This window comes from Carcharodon carcharias, chromosome 3 (assembly GCF_017639515.1).
Source record: "Carcharodon carcharias isolate sCarCar2 chromosome 3, sCarCar2.pri, whole genome shotgun sequence".
NCBI lineage: Eukaryota > Metazoa > Chordata > Chondrichthyes > Lamniformes > Lamnidae > Carcharodon > Carcharodon carcharias.
Window position 1 is genome coordinate 3,783,127 of NC_054469.1, and position 6,000 is coordinate 3,789,126.

A 6,000-nucleotide genomic window follows, 5' to 3' on the forward strand; every position below is an offset into this window, starting at 1 on the left:
CAGGTGTGGGGTATTTTGGCGGATTTTGAGCAGGTTTGGGGTATTTTAGTGGGGTTTTGAGCAGGATTGGGGTATTTCAGGGGGGTTTTAATTCTTCAAAGAGAATGGTCTCTCTCAGAACTTCATAGGTAGTTTTAACTCCTAATGCTCATATCCACCTGTCAAAACTACTTTGCTTAATCATTTCTAATTCAATGCAAGTTTGCCCAGGCTGTTTCCTTACATTTCAAAGCTTTTATATGCTTTATATGCTTCAGGGACCTACTCATATGCACTCAAAATGGCCTTTTTCACCGCATCATAATCCATAGAAACCTCCTCTGACAGTGAAGCATAAATTGCCTGTACTCTAAATTGTCAATTTGCTCTGCATGGGCAATGCCCAGTTTTTCTTTGACCAGTTCATTTGTTTAGCTACCTTCTCAAATGAAATAAAGAATGCTTCAACATCCCTTTCCTCAAACCTTGAAGTGCTTTAACAAATTTAAACATCTCCCCACTGGGCTCTTACCTGGAAATAAGTCCTGCATCACCTACTGGTGTCTCTTTATTAACTGTCAGCATTTTAAGCTGGAACTTTCTCTCTTTTTCTCTTTCCTCCTTTTCTAACTTCACCATTTCTAATTCACTTTGTTTTCTTCCCCTCTCCTGCCTTTCTGCTTGTCCCCTTTGAAATGCCATTTCTCTTTCCTTTTGTGCTGCCTCTAGTTCCATTTTTTTATTTGCAACTGAACTTGAGCCCATTCCAATGAACTACTCCTTGAAGAATTCGGTCTCTTGGGTATTCCTTCCAATTTCAAACGCTCTTTGATTGTCTGTGCCTTCCTTGCTTTGGCAGGCAATCCTACTCTTAATTTACTTGCCAATTCGATTAACCTGGCTTTTGGGATCCCTTGTAAAATTGTCAGGGACATCTCTTCCACTTGCAGGAAAGCTTTAGCAGTTTCCAGTGCCATCTTATTTTTGACAATGCAAACCTGGTGTTTTCTTTATTACTTACCAAACCGTCGTTGTCTCTTGTTCCAAAATATCCTGGACCTGAGCCCCCAAACTTTGTCATGAATCACTGGGGATAGCGCGCTGTAATATCAGCCCCACTGCTCCCCGAGCTGCAACAAACATGAAAAATTTGACCAAACCATCAGATTGTCCCCAATTCTACTTAACTGTTTAGTAAAACCAAAGGTCAGCAGAATTCCCCAAACGAATATTGTACACCGTAATGGCCGATATCAGCAGAGCTCTCCAGAAAGATCTTGGGGGATCACAAAGGATTAACTGCTTATGAGACAGAAAGGGGGATGAGGATAAACAGGTAAGTGTAAGGACAGACAGAGCCAGGCTAGAACGAGATGAAGAGGCGCTGCTTGGGTGAGTAAAGATGTGTACCTGGGACTGGGGACATCTGCTTATCGTGTGATTATGTACTGACAAGATTAGAATTTGAATAATGCAATATGTACGTGAAAAGTTGTGTATAAAAAGATGGTTTTCCTGTAATTGGTAGAATTAGGTTTTAGCCAGTCTAAGGCAGACCCTCCATGAATAAACAATCGTTAACCTGTACCTGAGTCTCCTGTGGGCAATTCTTAGAAGGCATCACAGCATCGAGTAAATAACTGTTTTTTTGAACAAATTGTTTTTAACTAGTGTCAAAAGAGAGAAATATCAATTGCTAACTTCTAACAATGTGGGTGGAATTTTCCGTGCCCGCTGGCAGTGGGTGTGATAGTGGTGTGAGCGGATAAAATGGTGTGATCGGTTTCACGACAGCATGTAGGCAGGTCATGATTGTCCACTTAGCGAGCCACATCTCCCGCCATTGGTCGTCGGGAACATATTGTAATATATCAGCATATCATTATAAGGCCATCCTGCCAGGCTCTTGCACCCCGCTGGATCGTCCATCAACGTCAGCAGGAACACACTGACATGTTTAACAGCACAGAGACAACATGCACTTGGCGGCCTGCACTTTGGGTGAGCTGGAGGTGAGTGCACAGCAACATTCTGCAGAGGTTGCCAGGGTCATCTCTTGCTTTGCAGGCTTCAGGGACACCAGGGTTGGGGGGTCAGGGAGGTCTGCCTATGAGCGACTTTTGAGGGTGAGGGGAAGCGAGGGGAAAGTGCAGCCTTGTCGTTGAGGCGACTTGTGAGGGGGGACAAGTGCAGCCTTATCGTTGAGGCAACTGGTGGCGGTTAAGGGCGGCCCTGCCTCTGAAGTGACTGGTGGTGGGGTGTGGGGGGTAAAAGCAGCTCTGCTGTTGAATATAGTGCAGAAGCATTCGGGGTGGGGGGGATAGCGTGGGGAAGGGAAGCTGCCACACGTCTGGGAAACCTGTAGAAAGTAACCATTCCTCTGCAACTGAGACAGTTCTGGCACAGCCACGTTATGATTGGGGTCGGGCTCCTAGCTTATCTGCCCACTCAAGCAACACAGAGGCATGAAAGAGTGACCAAGTTCTCCAGAGCTCTGCGCCCCCTCCACCACAGCAGAGGTTGCACTTTAGTGGACTGCAGAGCAGTTGGACTGCACACGTTGCACAATCTCCTCGCTGGCCATGGCGCAGTCACTGCTGGAGGTGCTCACAGCCCCTTGCACTGTCAGCATTCCGGTTTGGACCAGTCTCCCCTATGGTTCAAGCTAACAGGGCAGCCATGCAGCGCACTGATCTCTGGCCATCCAAGTTGTGGCCAGCACTCTCCAGGACGCGGTAAGGGGCCGTTACATTTAACCAGGACAGGTTCTTAGTAGACCATTGCTAACCACGTGTCTCTCTCTTTCGTCCTGCAGGAGAAGTACATCAGGATCATGGAGCCTGGTGAAATTGCTGTACGCCTGCTGGCCTACAGAGAGCGAAGACAACAGAGGAGAGAGCGACAAAGGCTCACTGCACAGAGGCAGGAGAAGCAACCTCAGGAAGAAGGGATGGCTGGGGCTCCCTCACACGGCGCCCCAGAACCACAGCGAGCCATCGCAGGCCAACGCCTAGCCACACCCAGGGTCTATAGTCGTCGTCTTTCATTCCTGCAGATGACCGAGAACCAGTGTCGCCGAAGACTGCGAATGTCTAGAGAACTTGTGGGCTCATATCTGCCAGCTGCTGCAAGATTTGGTGCCACAGGCGCATGGAGGGCATCCACTGCCAGTGGGATTTCTCAAGCCTCCAGCCACAAATGCATCCATGAGGTCACAGATACCATCTTTACAAGGGGACACAACTTCATGCATTTTCCCCGGGAACAGGAGCAATTAGATTCGCCCAGATCTCGGGTTTTCCACAGTGTGCGATCGCACTCATGAGGTGCTCAGACCCCTGTCGCTACATACGGTGGACTACATCAACAACAAGGGCTTCCATTCGCTGAACCACCAGAAATGCATCCTGCAGGTCTGTGCATGGTTTCCAGGAAGTGTGCACGATGCCTACATCCTGAGTCACTCGCAGATCCCTGCAGTCTCCCAGCATCCACAGAAGATGCAGAGGTGTCTCCTTAGTGACAAGGGCTACCCACAGAGGCCGTGGCTGATGACACCTGTGCGGCGGCCTCAGACTGCAGCAGAGCCACAGTAAAACAAGGCTCATACTGAGCTCGCACCTTGGTGGAACAGACTATTGGGAAGCTGAAGATGATGTTCAGGTGCCTGGACCAGTCTGGTGGAGCCCTGCAATACAGTCTGCAAAGGGTATCATACATCGTCGTTGTTTGCTGCGACCTTTACAAGCTGACTGAGGAGGAGATGGAGGAACTGCACATCTCCGATGAGGAGGATGACGATGGGGATGAGGCTGAGGAGTTCCTCGGAGGCGGTGATGACCAGGATGAGGCCCATGCACTGGCCAGATGAGGCAGGCACGCTTGGGAAGCCCACATAGCTGCTAGATTTGTGGAGGATGATGATGACATGCAGTGAGGTGTCTCCATAGTTCCTTACATCACATTTGTGAACGTTTGGTTTACGGCAGCGTGAACACCCTCTGAGAATGCTCCTGTCATGGAGAGGTGTTGGAGGCTCTAAATAGTCACTCGAATGCAGGAGGATGATGACGACATGCGATGAGGACACTCCATAGATCTTCACACAGCCTCTGTGAATGTCTGACTCCTGTCTGGCTGAGGGCAGCTTGCTTGCACTCTGTGATTAGGTTCATATCATAGAGACGCAGCCATGAAACATTAGAAGCACCTGATGCTTTGTTCATCTTAGCACCTGAGCCCCTTAAGGAGCTGGAGCAGGGCATCAGTGGTCACAGATGCTGAAGAGATGGGGGCCAACCCCTCCTTAAAGGTGCTGAAAGCACTCAGAGAATTAGGGAACTCTGGTGCCTGCCCACTACATTCTGGCAGCAATGACAAGCACCATGGAGACGCAGGCATCAGTAATGAGGGTATTATGACACAGCAGTTGGTAAAGGCTGTTATTTAAAATCCCAGGGGGAAACGTTAAACAACTGCCATTACCAATATTTTCAATTGGTATGTTTGAAATGCAGCTCTAAATTCAGGAATAAGACCACCAGTCTTTGAGGTTTTTATATAAAACTAAATGAAATATTTATTAACTTATAACAAATTAAACACATAAACATGGCTCCAAATTACTACTATCATCGCTTTTAACAAATTCCCAAATTCATCTCCAATAAGGCAACAATAACCAATAGACTTAAACAGATACCAGGCAAAACATTTTTCACCTTATGACTTCAAAATGAGATTCCTTTCAATTTGTTCCTTTGCAGACAGTTGTAGGTTTACAGGCTTAGATCTTACATGCCTCTGACCTGCACACACAAACTCCTCTCAGATTATACCTAGCCATCCCTTTTGAATGCAAATTCTCATTTTATAACCAGGCCCTTTGAACTACACCTCTTCTAACAATAAAACCCTTTTCATAGTACCGATTTTATCAGTAATATAAACTTTGATTGGTGTCTCCTACCTAGGAGCAAGATTTCACCCCAACTCTTGAATGCTCACAGAATCACACAAGTGCAGAAGTGGCCCTTTCGGCCCATCGAGACTGCACTGACATGTGAGAAACAGCTGACCTACCTACCTATTCCCATTTACCAGCACTTGGCCTATAACCTTGAATGTTATGATGTGCCAAGTGCTCATCCAGGTACTTTTTAAAGGATGTGAGGCAACCCGCCTCCACCACCCTCCCAGGCAGCACATTCCAGACCGTCACCACCCTCTGGGTAAAAAGGTTTTTCCTCACATCCCCCCTAAACCTCCTGCCCCTCACCTTGAACTTATGCCCCCTTGTGACTGACCCTTCAACCACGGGGAACAGCTGCTCCCTATCCACCCTGTCCATGCCCCTCATAATCTTGTACACCTCGATCAGGTCACCCCTCAGTCTTCTCTGCTCCAACGAAAACAACCCAAGTCTATCCAACCTCTCTTCATAACTTAAATGTTTCATCCCAGGCAACATCTTGGTGAATCTCCTCTGCACCCCCTCCAGTGCAATCACATCCTTCCTATAATGTGGCGACCAAAACTGCACTCCAGCTGTGGCCTCACCAAGGTTCTATACAACTCCAACATGACCTCCCTACTTCTGTAATCTATGCCTCGATTGATAAAGGCAAGTGTCCCATATGCCTTTTTCACCATCCCACTAACATGGCCCTTCACCTTCAGAGATCTATGGACATACACGCCAAGGTCCCTTTGTTCCTCAGAACTTCCTAGTGTCATGCCGATCATTGAATACTTCCTTGTCAAATTACGCCATCCAAAGTGTATCATCTCACACTTCTCAGGGTTAAATTCCATCTGCCACTTATCTACCATCCCATCTATATCTTCCTGTAGCCTAAGACACTCAACCTCATTGTTAACCACCCGGCCAATCTTTGTGTCATCCGCAAATTTACTAATCCTACCCCCCACAGTCATCTATGTTGTTTATATAAATGACAAATAATAGGGGACCAAGCACAGATCCCTGTGGTACGTCACTTCCAGTCACTAAAGCATCCT